The 20,540-nt window shown below is 32.6% G+C and overlaps 1 pseudogene; it reads right to left on the bottom strand.

Moving 5' to 3' along the window:
- LOC149529597 (ABC transporter G family member 11-like) overlaps nt 1-8,620 on the bottom strand; it is an 86,611-nt pseudogene extending 77,991 nt beyond the window's left edge.
- Between the last annotated feature and the right edge of the window lie 11,920 nt (nt 8,621-20,540).

Here is a 20,540-nt window from a genome sequence, read left to right as displayed (position 1 = left end):
CATATCTTATATCTAACATTAAAACTATAATGTTGAAACATAAATTAAATACATCAAATCCATGAAAGATTCAACATATAACACAATGATTTGGTAACCCAGAAACACTTCAATGTGAAGGTAAAACTTGGGTGGGGATGAAACCTAGAAATCTTCACTATTGCAACAATAAATTCAACCTGTTAGGGTTACAATGTTTGATCATAATATATGATCTACCCTCTTAAGGGTATGACCTATTAAAAGCTTCAAGATTATTAAGTCCTACCCTATTCAATAATTTCACATTTACAATTAAGTAAGGACTCTGTTAAGAGGTTTACATAGACCTATTAGGATCACTTGGTTTCCCTAATTCAAAATTGATTAAGTACCTAACCCTTAATTTTCTCTACAAGATATTTTTGGATCTCCTCTATACAATATTTGATCTAATCTCTCAATATTATATCTCCTTTTTGTCCTTCATTGCTTTGATTGCCCTTGTCTAAACTAACTCCACACTTAGCCTTTCTTGCTCTATTATGTCCTTGTTGATTCTTCTCATCACACACACATACAGTTGCATACCATCACCCATACTCCCTTTGATTCTAGGGTTAGAATCCTCCTTCAATAGATGTTCTATGAAAGTTTTAGATCTTTATTGGTGGTTTACAATTTATCATTTTTTTGTTTATATCTAATTTTCTAATTGGTTGATTTATATTCCTTAGGATCATTACCTTTTGTGATGACATGCAATCTATATCTTGACTATCTCTACAAATATTAAATCTCGTATGAGAGTCAGCCAAATTGGTTTACATATTTTTTCGTGCATCTGAATATGCTAACGCTTGGTCATCATTGTCATTCATACTAGAACTCAACTTCTATATGCATTTGCTTCTCTGTTTGCTCATAAAAACTATTTTCTCAATTTACTTAGTCTCTATTAAAATAACTTGGCTTACATTTATGATTGGTCTCTACTAGGGTGCTTAGCAATCACTAACTTTGTTGGCATGTTATGCAAAATAAATAAGTCCTTTGTTATGCTTGGATCTTCCTAGATGACTTGGTCACAATGATGATCGGTCATCCTTGCCTAGTAAATGACTAAGTGTTTGGACACTAATAGACAACATAGGCTTGGAAATCAACAATCTCCCCCTTTGATGTTAGTGTCAAAAATATTTTTTTATGCATAGTCATCACTCATTACATTCAAAAATGAATACTTCTCCTGAGACTATAATCTAAATTTATAAAATTTGGATGCTCTAATGTCTTTGACTTCTGCTTGTATCTCCTCCATATTATGTGCATTTTCCCTTTGTCCTGATTTCCTTTTTGCTTTCCCCCTTATTTTCCTTTCTTATATCCCCCGTGTTTTTTTCACAAATGGCTTGGGGTTGCTGGGGTTAGATGATTCTTATCAAAAAATTATTAATGGCTTGTGAGAATGTCCACTGTTCCTAATATAGATGATGCTTATCCATTTTTTCTTTATGTTCTCCAAAATTTGAAATTATATTTCTAGCTTGGAAACTAGATCAATAAAACCTACAACATGTATAAAATGATTATCTTTCTTCAAAATATTGTGTGTAATAGATACTTCTTTTTTAATAATTTCTAAATGGGGTAACAATTAGAATTGGATTAAGATCAACTTGTTTCTAATCTCACTATCTATGGTTGTGAGCTCGACTAACCTTTGTTGACCAGTTTTCAACTTATCATATGAGAGTGAGCTTGAATGTCTATTCTTGCCCAATGAAATTTCACTTGCCCTCATATTTGAATTCAATAAATCAATGAAATATTGATTTTCCTATGTAAAAACTTCAACATCACTCAACTTCATGTACAATGAATGAATAGTGTTCAAAATTGATTGTAATTTTCTGACTAATTTGGAAAGCTCTGCTTGTCTATTTACAAGTTCCAAAGAGACTTTTTTCCTAAACTTTATGTTCAAACCTTCTTTTAGACCACTTCAGGAGTTTATCATTGGTTTCAATATCCTCTTCTTGTATTTTATCAACTATATATACTAATTGATCCAAAATTGGATGTTGACCATCTAATTTAATTATGCCAAATACATCCACAAAAATATCTCTAACAATGTGTAGTACCTATTTCTTCTTTTGCTCTCTTCTTAATTGTTCTTGCTTTGCCTTATGGCTCAACAAGGTTTTCAATTCATGCATCTATTCAAGTGTCAAATTATTAAAGTCATACATGGGTAAAGTGATTACCTCACCTAGACTAACTGACTCATCATCTAGTTCATCTACCTTAGTCAAAACATGAGATCTGGGATTTGTATCATTAGGTAGTGATAGTTACAAGTATTTCCCTTTGTAATTTAATCTCTTTTCTTGTTGTTGCCTCTTCTGAGTAGGTGTCACCTACTATTCAAGTGTTCTTTCCAATGATATTGCAAGCTTTTCACTCGGTAACTATACAAGAGCTAATGAATTCTCTTGCTCCTTTGGTGTCACTTGTTCCACTACCATCTTTGTGCCTTTGACCTTTAATTTATTCTCTCCTATCTAAGGAGTAGGCATACAATTGTGTAAACACAATGATTGCCTTACCCTATTACTTGACACATGTATCCTCTATTCTTGATGTATCCTCTGCATTTTTAGCCTTTGAAGTCTCAATCTATGGATAATCTACCACTTGCAACAAAACTAGATTTGTACGAGGTAGATTTGTATCTAACATGAGACTCTACATGTCTTCCTTAGTAAGAACATTTAGGTTTTGTGGAGGTGTGTCAGATATATCTTTGACAGTAACAACCTCCTATTGTTTATATTTATGTACTAGTTGCTTGATCTCTTTAGTTAATTTAGCAACCTCTTTCTTGTATACATCCTCAAAATCAATTGCATATCTACCTTCTTTGGGATCAATGATTGGAGTGAGCACTTCAAATACTTCCTTCCATACTTGAATACTATCTTGCTCAATTTAATGAGCTTTATTGTTCAAAATTTTGTATGGCCTATCTCTTGGCATAAACTTCTTTACTGAGTCTTTAAGGGCTATAAACATATGTGTCTTACCCAAATATGGCATAGATTATCCTAATGTAGTTTCTCTTATTTCCTTCTCTATGGTTAGTACCCACTTCCATTTGCAATCTATATATTTGTTCAAAGCCATTGGGGATCCATCTCCCAATTCTAAGGGTGTAATCCTAAATTTTATCATCATATCTATCATTTCTTCTTCAAATTTAACTTGATCATTATGTTAGAATATATAGTCCACTAATATAATTGAGAGGTGGGGGGTGAATCAGTTATCCAACTATTATCACAATTATCAACCTTAAACAAATGTAACCATATGGGTAATATAAATTGAAACCACAACAAGATACTCATACATAATAACACCAGATATGTTAACTAGGGAAACCCTTGATCAAAGGGAAAACCCCAGTGGGAATGGTACCATAAGATGATGTACTAATATAATTGTTCCTTGTTAGAGGATGGACCCTATTAGGAGTCTATGAATACATTTAGTACATATGAGTGCTTGTTAGGAGACTTTGAATTCCTGTTAGGAGATTCCAACCATGTTAAGAGTTGTGCCAACCCTATTAGGAGTTTTGGAAGACAGTTGGACCCACTACCCAAATAGCTTCAAGGGCAAGACCAATAAACCCACTATCCAAATGATCTTTGTATTATTCCTTGTAGAATAATAGAATTGTACTATGTTATTCCTTCATCTTTCACTATTCTATTAACCAAACTTTTTCTCCTTCTGATCTTGTAACCAGATCACAAATCTTGCATCCAATAATCCCTTGGATTGTTTATGCACATTCAATAAGCACTCTGCTTCTTTTTGCACTTCGCACTTCTTGCAATGAACACAACATATATTTCACATTACAAACAAGGAAAACATATTTCCTTTATACCATGTCTTCATTATAATTCCTTGAGTTGGCCTTGAGGCTTTCCCAATTAATTATAATAAGATAATTAATTAATTACAATAGCACTGTTAGCTTACAATCTATACAAAACTTCACATGTGTGATACTAAGGCTTGTGCACTTACTGATGCCATCAACTGATTGTCCTCTATCACTACCTAAATGTGCATCTTCCTACTACATCTCAAATGTAATCTAGCAAAAAAAATATCAAGAACTATTTTTCCAATACTCTACCTTTGAACAGCTCTATATAAATCAGGTACAACTTCTGTGCATCTTCAACTTAAACTCTATGCACTTAACCATTTCATCAAAACACTATACTTAACATGCCCATAACTGTGCATCACCAAAAAATCAAACTATTGTTTGTACCATCAAGATCTTTGTCTGCTACTTAGATGGTCTTTACATAAACCATGCTATGTTGACATCAATGACAAACACATTCATGAATGCAACATGTCAATACTCTCCAATGCTTAAGATACTCCCCTAATTTAGTATCATCAGCATTCATGCTAACAATCTCCCCCTTTGGCATTGATGGAAACATAGATGAAAAAAATCCAAGTTCCAAGAATACCAAGTAATACTTTGTTGTTGCTTTGTTCTCATCTTCTCAAATCGTCTCCATCAAGCAAGTCTAAAATGCTCTGGATTTTGAGATTGGCATCATTTTTCCACACACTAAAAGGAATCTCAAAAAAATAGGTGCATACTCTTTCTTCTTAGACATCAATTGTTTACTTCACACTAAAAAATTCACAATACATCAGATGGATATTCATGCTTCCTTTCATGAATCTTTCTAAATCTCTCTAAAGAGATATCTCTCCCCGATTTCTTAGGAGTTCTTTCTTTCATGCATACTCTCCCTCATGCCTTAGGAGATTTTTTTCATGCATACTCTCCCCCATTGACATCAATTTCAAAGACCTCAATCTCAATGTTACAACATACCAATTTTTAAATATAAATTGCTAATATGTTGCACCAAGTCATCAACCAACTTGAGTGTCCAAAGACATTATTCAATACCAAATACCAAGATTCCTCATTGCCTCAGATCATCACAGATACTCCCCCATACAAGAAGCATTAGCATTCATTCCAAGCTAATAATAGTGCTCTATACCACTAGACTGATGTACTCTCTGCATCATCTACTCAGAAGTAGGAAGGGGCAAGCATACCTCTTCAGTACTCAAAAGTATCTTTAGACAAAGGCTTCATAAAGATATCTAAAATCTAATCTTTAGTACTCACATAATCTAATTTGATCTTCTTTCTACTTCTTTCTCTCTCAGCACATGATACTTAATAGATATATGCTATACTTGTTGTACTTTTATTATCAAAGTACAATGACATTTTCTATATTTGGTCTAGTGTGAGTTAAATACTACAAACCTCCTATCATGAATCTATACTTCTTATACTCTACTTTAGATGTCTCATGATTCTTAGACATACTTTTTGTACTTGTACTAATGATAACAAGTTCTTCAAACTCAATTGTGATATCCTTTTGCATTTTCTTCATCCACATAACTTGATTACAATTGTTTTCTATTGCAACATACTCTGCCTTAGCAGTACTCTACAAAATACAATCTTGCTTCTTTCTTAACCAAGAAACTAATCTTCCTCCAAGAAAGAATGTTCCACTACTAGTTATCTTTCTATCATCCATACTACCTTCCCAATCTGCATCAGTATATGTAAATAGAGTGAAATCACTCAATCTTTCATACCAAATTCCATAGTCAGATGTCCCTTTCAAATATCTGAATATTTTCTTCACTGCTACAAAATATTATTCCTTAGGATCATCTTGAAATCTAGCTACAATCACAACAACATTTTCTATATCTAGTCTAGTATGAGTTAGATACTGCAAACCTCCAATCATGGATTTTTATTTCCTCTACTCTATTTTAGATGTCTCATCTTTTTTGGATAACTTGTGACCATTTATCATACATGTACCAATAGGTTTACAACTTTCCAAACCAAACCTTTTCAACAAATCATTCAAGTACTTAGCTTGTGAAATGAAAATACCATCACTGTTATGTATAATCTGTAATCCTAGGAAAAAAATCATTTCTCCTATCATGTTCATTTCAAACTCATTCTTTGTCTCTTTAGAAAACTTATCACTTGCTCCATCATTACCTCCAAAGCTAATGTCATCAACAAATATTATAATAATCAACAAACTATTTTCAACTTCTTTCTAATACAAGTTACTATATGTCATACCTTTAGCAAATCCAAGATTTTCCAAATAACTGTCCAACCTTTCATACCAAGTTCTAGGTGCTTACTTCAAGCCATATAAATATTTCTTTAGTCTGCATAACATGTCTTTGTCTTTTGATAAAGGAAAACCTTCAAGTTGCTCAATATATACCTCTTCTTCAAGTTCTTCATTCAGAAAGGTTGGTTTAACATACATCTGATAAACATTGAACTTTTTATTTGTTGCATAAGCCAAGAACATCCTTGCTACTTTCATTTTGGCTATAGGTGCATATGTCTCCTCATAGTCTATGCCTTCCTGTTGTGAATATCCCTTGCATACAAGTCTAGCCTTGTTCCTCACAATTTCACCTTTCTCATTCATCTTGTTTTTAAATATCCATTTGGTTCCTATCACATTCTTGTCTTTAGGTCTAGGAACTAACTCCCATGTATCATTCTTCATAATTTGATCCAATTCTTCCTTCATTTCTTGAATCTAATGATCATCTTTACATGCTTCATCTATGCTATTAGGCTCAACTTGAGATATCAAACATATCTCATCATTTACTATGTTCCTTGTCATTACATCTTTGTCTTTGCTTCCAATTATCTTCTCAGGTGGGTTATTCTTTGTCAAATTCTTGTTAGAGGTAGGAGTTAACATCTCAACTCTTATCTCTTCTCTAGGTTCAAATCTTTGATCTCCTCTTTACTCAACAATTAGCACATCATTCTGCAAATTATTGTTAGTCTCAAAGAAAACTTTAGCATTCTATCTAACAATTCCATAATTATCTTCTTCTTCATCTAAATTATATTCTACCATCTTTTTCTTAGTTCAAAACTTTTCATCAATCCTTACATTTATGCATTCAACTATTATCTTAGTTATATAGTTAAAACATATGTATGCCTTGCTTTTCAATGAATAACCAAGAAAGATACCTTCATCACTTCTTGGAACAAACTTACCAATGTCATTATCTCTCTTAATGTAACATTTTCTTCCAAATATTCTAAAATACTTAACTAATGGTGAATGACCAAACCATAGTTCATAAGGTGTCTTGTTCATAACTTTTCTTATCTATACTTTGTTCAGACTATATACTATTGTATTGACTGCTTCTCTACAAAATCTCTTAGAAACATCATTCTCAAACAATATTGCTCTAGTTACTTGTGCTATAAACTTATTCCTTCTTTCAGCAATCCCATTTTTCTCTAGTGTTCTAGGTGAAGATATCTACCTTTTGATTCCATTATCTTCACAAATTATGTTAAACTCTCTAGAGATGAATAATCCTCCTCTATCAGATCTCAAACACTTTATCTTAACACTAGTTTCATCCTCAACTCTATTATTAAATATCTTAAACTTCTCAAAAATTTCAAATTTCACTATAAGAAATGCTACCCACATCATTTTAGTGAAATCATAATAAAAAATCATAAAATACCTTTCACCATAGAATCCTCTTCTTCTAAAGGGACCATTCAGATCTATGTGAATGATCTCCAGCTTCTCTATGGTAGTGAACTTTTTACTAGGAAATGATACTTTCTTCTGCTTAGCCAAAATACATTCTTTACAGACAATAGGCTTTGTAATCTTAGGCAAGTCTCTAACTACAAAAGTGCTACTAACCTTCACAATATTATCAAAGTTTATGTGACAAAATCTTTTATGCCACAACCAATTGTTATCCACTTTAGCTACCAAACATGTCATTTCAATAGGATTCAACTGAAATACATTATCTCTAGATCTAGTGATAGTTCCAATCAACTTACCATCTTTGTCTTTGATAATATAGGTCTTCTTAGTGAACTTCAACTAATAACCCTTGTCCACCAACTATCTAACACTCAACAAGTTATGCTTTAATCCATCAACAAAATAAACATCATCATTGTTAGTTTTACCATCATGGATCCAATTCCTATTATATGATAGGTTACATTGTTTTTTATTAGATAAACAGGTTTTACATGGACCCTAAAACGAAAGAGTTAAAACAATAACAAGGCTGATAATAAGCATGAAAAGAGTAGCCAAAAGAGTTCAAGTTCAAAGGCTAATAATAATCCTAAGGCCCAGCCTAAAAAAAAAGATCATAGAAAAGACCAGGAATAGAAACTACATAGAAATGACAAAGGCAAAAGCCCTAACAAAAAGCCAAAAAATAGATTAAGACAAAAGAGCAGGTAGTGGATTAGTCCTCATTCTTTCTCTCCAGGTCTTACATGGCCTTAGCAGCCTCATAGGCCATCTAGTTCTCCTTAACCTCTTGCTAGTGCACCCTTATGATCCTCCTGGTCCTGACCATTGTTGATTTTGTCCTTTGCGGTGTCGACCACCAGTCTGGCTTTTTCTCTGTCTTTTCTTTCCTCTTCTTCCTTCATAACTCTGTCTTTGATCCAACCAGTTAAAGAAATAATGTTGTTGTTAATGGAGCTTAGCAGCAAAATCATGTTGTTAATGATAGGTTACATTGTTACCAACTCTAACAATATCTCCATCATGATTCTTGAACTTAACAGACTTATTCATATCACCAGTCATGTGATGTGAACAACTACTATCAATTATCCAATTAGATTTCTTTTCAACTTGGGAAATTAGAGCTCTTTCTTCTCTAATTTCTCTATCAAGATTATCTTTCTTGATAGCCACAAATCCCAATTCATCATCACTTTCACTTTTACTTTTCTCATTAGATTCTTCATCTTCATTTGCATACAAATAGTTTCTATCTCTATCTCTTCTAGGCTTGAACTTTCCCTTATAATTTTTCTCTCTTTTATGAAATTTATATGCATAATGACCAAATTCATCATAAGTCCAACATTAAAAGATTTTCTTAACATCTTTTTCTCTTCTCACAAGAAGGGCTATTCCTTCCTTAATCTTCTTGTCTTCATTAGATTTGTTGCTACCAGAAAAATCTCCACATGTGCTTGCACTCCTTGTCAGATTAGGTCAAATTTTTAGGGCATTAAAGATATTTCAACTCTTGCTAGATCTCTAGAATATCTTAGATTTTCTTCTACTAATTCTAATCTTCAAAGCATTTTTTCCTTTGTGAAATCCTTAGTGTAGGGCATTACTAGTTGAATCATCTAAGCTAGTGGCTTGAATGGTGGTGTCAAACTTTTCAAGATTTTCCATATAACTTCATCATATTCCTTGGTTCCACCATGAGACTAACTTCTTGCAACAATTTCTAATATTTTTCCAATATAACTTCTTACATATTCATCTTCCATCATTCTAGCATCTTGAAATGCACATATCCAATTTTGTAATCTTATTCTCTTTACATGATAATCAGCTTCAAAAGTAGATTCTAATGTTTTCCAAATTTCATAAGATGTTATAAGTGACTTTACCTAACTATATTCATTCTTTGGAATAGATGTTAGTAGAGCTTCTCTTTCTCTCATGTTACACATGAATAGATCTCTCTCTTCTTCACTACATCCTTTAAGCTTTTCTTCTTCAAAAATTGTCTTCTTACTCTTTATCAAGATCCAATATCCCAAACCCATGCACAACAAATGAGTCTCCATGTTTTTCTTCCAACTGTCATTGTTGGCCCCATCAATTCTAGGACTACTCTTTCTAAAATGATTTTCCATCAATCTCCCAAAGTTGTTAAGCTTGTCCTTCAAGGACCTAATGCTTTGATACCAATTGTTATAATATATAGTCCACTAAGGGTGGGGGGGGGGGGGGGAGATTAGTTATCCAACTATTATCACAACTATCAACCTTAAACAAACTTAACCATATGAGTAATATAAACTGAAACCACAACAAGATACTCATAAACAATAACACCAGATATGTTATCTAGGGAAACCCTTGATTAGAGGAAAACCTTGATGGGGATGGTACCCACAAGATAATGTACTAATATAAATGTTCCTTGTTAGAGGATGGACCCTATTATGAATCTATGAATACATTTAGTACATATGAGTCCCTATTAGGAGACTTTGAATCCATGTTAGGAGATTCCAACCTTGTTAGGATTTGTGGAAGGCAATTGGACCCACTGCCCAAATAGCTTCAAGGGCAAGACCAATGAACCCACTGTCCAAATGATCTCTATATTATTCCTTATAGAATAATAGAATTGTATTGTATTGTTCCTTCCTCTTTCTCTATCCTATCAATTGAACTTCTTCTCCTCTTGATCTTGTAACCAAATCACATCTAATAATCCCTTGAATCACTTACATGCATTCAATAAGCACTCTTCTTATTTTTTCACTTTGAACTTCTTGCAATGAACACAACATATATTTCACATTACAAACAAGGAATACATCTTTCCTTTATACCATATCTTCAAAATAATTTCTTGAGTCGACCTTGAGGCTTTCCCAATAAATTATAATAAGATAATTAATTAATTACAATTATAATAGCACTATCGGCTCACAATCTATACAAAACTTCAAACATGCAATACTAAATCTTGTGCACTTGCTAACATCATCAACTTATTGTTCTCTGTCACTGCCTGACTATGCCTCTTCTTACTACATCTCAAATGTAATCTAGCAAACAAACATCAGGAACTACTTTCCCAATACTATGTCCCTAAACCTCTCTCTATACATTAGGTACAACATCTATACATCTTCAAATTAGACTCTACACACTTAACCACATCATCAAGACAATGTACTAAACATGTCCATAATTATGCATCACCAGACAATAAAACCATTGTTCATACCATCAAGATCTTTGTCTGTTACTCAACCAATCTTTAGAAAAAACATGGTATGTTGATATCAATAACAAACACACTCATTAATGCAACATGTCGATACTCTTTAATGCTTAGGATACTCCCCCAACATAGTATCATCAACATTCATGCTAACACATTATTCAAACAATCATAGTTAGTATATTTAAATCTTGAAAATTTTCCTAATTCTCTAACCTTTTCACATACCTAATCTACAATCATTGGAGGGAGTCTCTTTACAATTTTCAATTTGCTAGGTTCATCTAACTCAGTCTCTTCATCATCTTCCTCTTCCTATGTAATGATCAATTTTCTCCTTGACATCTCTTGCATACTCTTTTGTGGTGAGTTGATCAGTCTCCTCTTTGATGGACTGCATTTTACTTTTATATTTGTGGGCTGAGTTGTCTTTGATCTTGTAATTACTTTTACTTTGGGCTTCTAAGGTATGACAACCTTCTTCACCTCTCTACTAAGATTGACTTTAACCTTAGGATCAACCATTATTACCTTTCTTTTCTTTTTTGCCTTGGGTTGGGCAATAGCCAATTCTTTTCCTTTTCCTTCCTCAACTTTAGCAAGTTATTTAGATCCTTCCCCTTCTTCATTCTTCTTTTCCTGACCACTCTTTCTCTTTCTTTTCTTCTTGGCCTTAGGAGTGTTGGATTCTACATTTAACTCTACTATTATTGTTTCATATGTGCCAAATTTCTTAGCACTTGCATCAACTTCTTCTATCAAAAGTGTAGTCACTGTTGTTATGACCTAATCAACATTTACTTTATTAGGCATACGCCTTAACCATGCAATTCTCTATATTAAAACCTAAACATGTACAAAATCTATTTCTACTATAAAATATACTTCATCATAATACTTATCAACAACCAACTTAGGTATTCTCATTCTATATTTCATTTTGTTTTTGAACTCAAAATAATTGTTCATTATAGCTTCAAAATTTTATCCTAAGCTATTAATCAAGTTGTTCAAATTCTCTATACCAAGGTGGTTCCTATCCCATGCTACTATTCAATCATAAGGAATAAATTATGTACATAGAAAAATATGCATACTAGCAAAGATCTGAACTTACATGATGTAATCTTTGATTTTTTTATTGCCTTCGGGTTCTCTAATAAATGTTATACGTGTAGCTCAGCAAGGTCATAAGTATGATCCTTCTTGAAAATTTTATACCCTAAATCCCTTGCAATGCACAACATGTTGTTTAGACAACTATATTGGTAGATCTTGTGTGCAATCACACAAATGGAAAATTCAATTATAGGATCTTTTATCCCATCAATTGGCATTCCTCTACCATTCTACTTTATTTTGGTTAGTTTTTCAATTTCATTCTTTGTTGCACTTCTTATACTCTTGGGTCAATCCAAGTTAGGGTGGCTAGTTACACAATGTATTATAGTTTTGTTGATCTTGATAGGTCCACCTTATAGCCATATCTTCATGTCATGGATGTGACTGAGCATGAACTTTATCCATTCTACCTTGAAAACCTTAGGGAACCCTAGGGCATGGGTAGGCCCTTTCTCAGTAGTTACTTTGTTCTCATCTTTTAAAACTCCATTGTTGCATAGCTTCTCATAAGTTGTTCATATTTCAAAGTCTCTGATTTCTTCCACTTTGCATAGGTAATAATATCTTACATCTTGAATAGCCAAAACTTTTGGTAGAAATGATGATAGGGGGCCATATCATCCTCAATATTCTCAGTAATTATACTACCACTAAAATATAGTGGAAGACACTAGTTGTTCCTCATAATTTGTGTATTACTGTCCTTCAAAAAAATTCTTATTGATGCCCTTTTAGCCAAATTTTTGAGAATATCAACTCCTACAATATCTTTTGAAAATAATTTACTCAGCAACAAAAGTAGCACTTATTGATGTAAATAAATTTGTCAATGTTCTACTATGATTTGCTTGCTTTGGTGCTAAAATAACCTCAATCACCTTTAAATCACTTGAGATCTCTATAAAAAATTGGTGAATGAAAAAGTATAAACAAATTCAATATATACCTTCAAATTTTCATTCTAGGTCTACAATAAATGTTCTTGTACTTGGTTGGTATATGACAACTAGATCAGTCTTCATGCTTTCTTGGTCAAGGTTACCTCACTTGGCCAACACTAATTCATTCAATAAATACATCAACTTCCTTAATCACTTTGTTTATACTGCAAAGCTTAGTCAATATAGATTGTACCACTGATGCTTGGTACTCTATGTAGTAAATGATCTTCTTTTACTTCCCTTTTATGGATCTATTCTTAATTCATTTTTTCTTATGTTGATATGAACTTATAGCATATCTATGTTAGGGACTAATGTAAAATATATCATTAAATATACAATTCCTACATACCTTCTTTATTTAATAAGATGTGGTGTCATCACCTGACCCATTGGATTGGATGATCTCAGCTTTGCTTGCTCCAATATTTCTAGCTCTCACTATCTCTATCCATATTTTCTTTCCTTTAAATTTTTCTTTCCAATTATTTGGCTCTAGTGTTCTAGTTCTATAATTTTTACTAATATGTCCAACTTTGAGCCAACTGAAACATATTATTTCTCCATTCATCCACTTCTTGTAATTTCCTATGAAATGTGTCTTGATGAAATTCTCTAGGATGTGACCATACTCTCCACAATAGTGACAATTGTACCATGTGTTGTAATCCCAATAGTAGGAATTGTCATTCCTCGATGCATGTGTTTGTTTCTCAGGTATCCAGTTGGACTTTTTCTTGAATCTACACTCATGAGCTCTATGTCCACATTTCTAATACTTATAGAAGGCTTCTTTAAATTTAGTTAATGAATCATTTTTCTTTGATCTACATTCATAAGCTTGACATCCTACCTTCTTTCATTTAAAATAATTACTAGTTGACTTAGGTTCAAAAGTTTGCATACCGTTCTTGCTTTTGCAAATGTTTGTTGTGTGTCCAAGTTTACCACACTGATGACATGTAGGTTTGCCTTCGGATTTAGCATTCCTTTGTTCTTCACTCTTTGATGATTCTCCTTGTTTAGTAGATGAAAAGTTCTTGTTGTCTCTAAGTCCATAGGTGTCTTTATTTCTAGGTGATCTCATCAGTTCTTCAAAGTGTTTGATAGCTTCACTTGGTTCGTTCATTCTTTCCATAAGTTCCTTTTCATGCCTTAACTCACTTCTCAATTTCACTCTAAACTTGGGTTGTGATCTCCAAATCCTTTATATTTGCTTCCTAATTAGCAACTATCAATTAATTTATCATATCTAGTTGATTGTTTGTAAGCTTATATACTTCAAATGATCTCTCTTCCAGTATGATTACCATTTACCTTTTGTCTTCTTCAGTGATGGTTTTGTCTTCTTCATCTTTCTTCTTTTTCTCTATTACTTCACATAGTAATATTAATTGGGTTTATTGTTCTATCTTGAGATCTTTTACTTCTTTTCTTTGGGCACTATTCTTTTCTAATAGTTATTTTACTACTTCACTATTGACACCTATCTTTCCATTTTCAAGTAGTCTTTATGTGTCAACTTCCTTGTATTGATTGTCATTTTGTTGAATTTCAATATCTTTCCTTTTTATCAGGATTTTCTTAACTCTTCTCTGGCACCTTCAAGTTGTTGCAATATGATCTGGATTTCAATCATCTAGTTCTCAATAATTTTTCCCAACATGTATTCCTCCATCTCCATGATATGATCCTCTTAAGTTCTTATGATTATTTCAAGAGAAATGAGCTCTGATACCAATTGTTAAAAGGATTGTTGGGAAACAAGATACTGAGAGGAGGGGTGAATTTGGATATTGAACTTTAACTTCAAAACCAAATTATTGAATTCACACCTAATTCATCTCATATCTTAGGTCTAACATTAAAATGTAACGCTAAATCATAAATGAAATACATCACATCCATGAAAGATTCAACACATAACATAATGATTTGGTAACTCAAAAATAGTTCAATATGAAAGTAAAACTAGAGTGGAGATGAAACCCACAAATTTTCACTATTGCAACAATAAAGCTAACCTGTTAGGGTTACAATGTTTGATCATAATATACAATCTATCCTATGAGGGTTCTGCCTTGTTAAAAGCTTCAAGATTGTTAAGTCAAACATTATTAATGGATTTCACACTTACAATTAAGTAAGGATTTTGTTAGGAGGTTTACATAAACCTATTAGGATCACTCAGTAAAGAGATTTTCCCTAATTCAAAATTGATTTAGTACCTGACCCTCAGTTTTCTCTACAAGCTAATTTTGGATCTCCTCTATACAATATCTAATATGATCTCTCAATTTGATATCTCCTTTTAGTCCTTCACTACTTTGATTTCCCTTATCTAAACTAATTTTAGACTTATCCTTTCTTGCTATGTTTTGTCTTTGTTCGCTTCTTCTCTTCTTCTCATCACACACATATGCTTGCATACCATCACCCATACTCTCTTTGATTCTAGGGTTAGAATCCTCCTTAAATAGATGTTATGTGAAAGTTATAGAAATTGATCAATGATTTACAATTCATCATGTTTTGTCAGTTATATTTGATTTTCTAATTGGTTGATTTGCATTCCTCGGGATCATTACCTTCTATGATGATGTGTAATCTCTAGCTTAACTGTCTCTAAAAACATTAAATCTCATATGGAAGTTGGCCAAAATGGTTTACATATTTATTTTTACAATGAAAAACTCATATGTCAAAACTAAACTTCTCAGCATCTAAATATGCTGACACTTGGTCATCATTGTCATTCATATTGGCACTTGGCTTCTATATGCATGTGCTTCTCTATTTTCTTGGCAAATCTATCTTCTTAATTTACTCGATCTCTATTAATATAACTTAGCTTACATATATTATCAGTCTCCACTAGGGTGCTCAAAATTTACTAACTTGTTCATCCTATTATGCAAAATAAACAAGTCTTTTATTCTACTTGACCTTTACTAGATGACTCAGTCGCAATGATGACCATTCATCATTGCCTAGAAAATGACTAAGTGTTTGGACACTAATAGATAACATGGGCTTATAGATCAATATGTATACAGTGAAGGGAAAAGATATGCAACAAGTTAATTTTTACACTTCTATATCTTTTCATGTATCAGTGGAATCCTTTATCATTTTTCCAATGCAACATATGCATATTATCTATTCAACAAAGTGTGTCCACATCAAATGAAAAAATCCTCTTCTTAAATGGAATGTAATTATGAAGAGGTGCACACAAAATTCATACTATTTCTAGGTCATGAGGTTCAAGATCATGCTCACAACACATTGTTTAATATAAATCCTTAGACCTCAAAGTCTGGTTGATCTCAATGCCAATCATTCACAAACACTTGACCTATCATCATTAAACATGATTAATTAACATATGATCTCTATCTCTTATGTTAGAGTTATATTCATCTCTTTTGGTGCCATATTACTATGGGATTTCGGATGTTTGTTTAGTGTTTTCTTAGAACTTTAGAAATAGAGGAGAGTGGGAAAGCCTTGAGATAGAAACATTTTATTTATTTATGAATGATGTGGAATGAGATCTCTTGGGGTTATGGATTGTTCTTGTGCATTCCTTTGAGTGTCTCTCTTTTAACACTTACTTCTTCTGACTTCTTAGTGGACTAATTACCCAATAGTAGTATGCCAAAGGAGTGCAGTTGACCTACTAATTATAATTATTATTAGGGATCAATGCAAAGAAATTGATTCTAAAATATTTTGCATTTGTACCAGAGTAATTTGATATGTATGATATGGTGTTGTATTTAAGAAGATATTTTGTAATAGTTTGTGTGGTGGAATTTCCTTGACTCCTCTTGTATGCAATAGTGAATCACTAGGTATAATTTGTGTGTTTTATTTTTAATGCATTACAAGTCAATAATATGATATATTCATTTAGTGTTTAGGTTATATATTAAATCTCCAAACCCAATTACTATAAATCTAGGGAAGAAAATATATGTTAGCATGCTAGGGAACCCATATCAACAACTTAAGTTATAGTAGATATGATTCCTTTCTAGTATTATAGCATATCTAGATTTAACTATGTATCCTCAATGGGGAGTGTTGGATCCTGAATTAACAACTTTTAAATAACCCAATGATAGGAATAAATACATCTAGGGGTAGCTAATTCCCATGTTCAACATACCTCTTCAGACATCAGGGCCATCTATAAGGCTATACTCTTTTTTCTTCTTTAGGCTCTATAAGACCTAGGCAGGTGAACCTATCAATTCCATCATGTGACCAATTGCTAAAACCATAAATCTGAATCTATATTTAGCAAATGAAAACCCTTGAATCTTTTATTCTTATGCAAATAAAAAAGATATGAAATAGCCAATAACATGACCTATGAACTTGATAAGCTAAGTGAGGGAAAATCCTTTCATCTTTTCAACATAAAAGGGAAAAGACTTTGCTTAATCTTGATTGATTTCAGCATAACCAGTATATGAGCAATAAGACATATAGATCGTGTAGCTTATCAATGCCTTATCTATTGGGAAATTATACAAATAACAAACATACATCCTTGGATATCAGTGATATATCTCATATATCAAGACTCCAGATCTATCCTATCACTTTCAAAACTGAATCTCATACTCAACCAATCCCTTCATGAAATCTGCAACCTTGTGATGATAAATCAAACATTTACATGACTCCTTGAATCACAAAAAAAATATACCAAAACATATGTAAAGCCCTGCCAGGGAACCCAAAAGAAATTAACCTAAATTTTCACTAAGTTTGCCAAACATTTTTTTTCAATATATAATAATGTAAAAATCAACATACAATAATATAGCAGAAGCAATAACAACAAGAGATAAAATAGTGGAAGCATTAACTCACATATATAACAACCATCATAATATATTACATCTCCTTAGGGTCCCATGACATTGATTCACATTTAATTTAATTAATACTAAAACCAATATATAACACATCCATATTAAAGAATAACTACAAGTACAAATTCCATTTAAACAATATATAATTATATCGAATGCCACTTGGCAATAATTAGAATGCACAATCATCCATTGTACAAGTCACAGGGTATGAGAGACTAAAATAATATACATCATGAAATAGATTACATCATCTCATAAGATCTATGAAATAAAATACAATACAATATAGTACAACCATCTATCATAGTATGTAAGAAATAGAATGAAAGAGAGTACAAAATAGGGAACTCCAGCCATGGTATTGAACTATCATATCTCAATGGTATAAGAAAATGCACTACCACCTGACCTCGTGGAACCTAAATGGTCCACTCCCACCATACTAAGGAGATAGTCTCAAGTCCCAAATAGGATAACAAACTCAAAAGTCAAAACCAACATCTAGGTTCAAGGAATCATCTGAAAGTAAACTATCTCAAAGGGTACCAAGACACAAGTATCAACTAATCCCAGAGGCAACACAAACACATAGGAAATATACTATGCAAGTGGGAAAGTGTCATTGCATGAGCCAACTCTAAGGTTACCCAGAAGTCTTTTAATACTCTAGCCCCCTAGTGTCTCTATGCGGCATTTGTATCCTTTTGTATAGACAAGGCATACTGACAAGTTAGCTCTAAGGTTACCATGGTAGTCTTTTAATACTTTGGCCCCCTAGTGACTTTCTATGGTACCAATATCTTATAAATTTATTTTAAACCTATTTAATGAAATGTTATCACTTGATAAAAAAAATTTAATTCTTTAGAATAATTGAGAGGTGGGGTGAATTAGTTATCCAAGGTCCAGATGTACAATTAAAAATTTTCACAACTTAGTGAACCCATATCCATAAAACATTTTGATCATGCATGCATCCATTAGATTATGCAATCACTTAAACTTGTAGGTTACTATCAAATTAAGTTGTAGAAATATAAACATGAAACATAGTAGATTCAATAACACATTTGACACAATGATTTAATGTGGAAACCCAATTTGGGATAAACCATGAGTAAGATGCTACTCATTCTCACTCTTCTAAAGTGATGCCCTATGAAAGGCCAACCCTGTTAAAGGTTACAATACATACTGTTAAATGTGACCCGATTAAAGGATTTCAATCACCCTGTTAGGAGTGAGCTTTGTTAGAGGACTTTAGATCATTCACTTGGAATGTCACCCAGTTAAAGGATTTATAAATGATTTTTAGGACAACCTTAATCCAAAGAATTTACTCTAGACTAATACAAGATTAGAGAGTAATAGTAAAGCTTGATCTAATAACAACTTACAACTTCATTTGTAGATTATAGATCTCTATTTTAATCCTCCATTCGGCTTGGCTTTCACACTCTTCAACTTTGATAGCTTGTTCATCCTTCAAGCATCCATACCCTTAAGCCTCCTTGCTTTGTTTGCCAATGCAGTCTCTTCTCTTAGGTCACTAAATGAAGCAAATACCCTAAACTCCTTGTCTTCCTTAGGTTCTCCCACATTACCTCTTACTTCTAATGAGCCATCTCTATAAATAGAGAATTAAGATATTTAGCCATTCATCCCCCATTGTCCATTTTAAGGTTAGGTTAGATTAGATAGGATTTAATGAATCTAACTCACATTTAATTTCATTCCCTTCTAGTAAATTCTCCTTTAATCCTCTTCAAATTCACCTAAAAATGATTTACCTTGAATTTTGTGCCACCAACTCATCAATCTTATCTTCCACATGGTTCACACAATCCAAGAAATCAAACTTTTTGACTCAAATTCATCGAATTCTTGATCTTTCTCATAATGCTAACACTTAGCATTAAATGGCTTATGATGCTTGGTACATACTACATTGCTCGGTATCTACTGTCAAAACACTTGGCACAAACTAAAGTTTACTGGTGCTCGGCATCAACTAACCTTTACTCAGCCTACACTGTTTCACTCAACTTACACTAAAATTGACTTCGCTCAACTCCAACTGATTTTCTGCTCAGCTTGCACTAACTTTTCTTCGCACCTACTATCCACTTGGTCAGGCTTTGCAAAAAAACTTTGTTTAAATTTTATTCTAAACTTACTCAATGTAACAAACCTTTGTAACCTTAAGTAGATTATCAATGCACTATAATATCACTATCTTAAATGATCCTTATACTCTTTTTCATATCATTACTCCACTTTTCCTCTAGGTGCTATTGCTACCTCATTTGATCAAATCCTCTTCATCAATCAAACAAATGATAGTACTTAAATCATATAAGCAATTTTTTTACCAACAAGTAGTAGGTTTGACATCATTGACAAAACAATGATTGAAACATATTTATTATACTTGTATCAATTTGTTTTCAACAAAAAAACCTACAATGAGTTACTCGTCAGCCTCTTTAGGGCCTCGGCCTCCATTGCAAGCCACTTCCCAACATGACATATAGATAACCTACCCTAAGCTTAGCAAAGCATAAGATCTCAAATAACCATAAACCACACATCAGTTCTTAAACAAGCAACTAGAAAGTACAGA

The sequence above is a fragment of the Cupressus sempervirens genome, chromosome 11 (genome assembly GCF_028749045.1).
Source record: "Cupressus sempervirens isolate cs-2001-9-10 chromosome 11, ASM2874904v1, whole genome shotgun sequence".
NCBI classification, from domain to species: Eukaryota; Viridiplantae; Streptophyta; class Pinopsida; order Cupressales; family Cupressaceae; genus Cupressus; species Cupressus sempervirens.
This window is presented reverse-complemented; position numbering and strand designations above follow the sequence as displayed.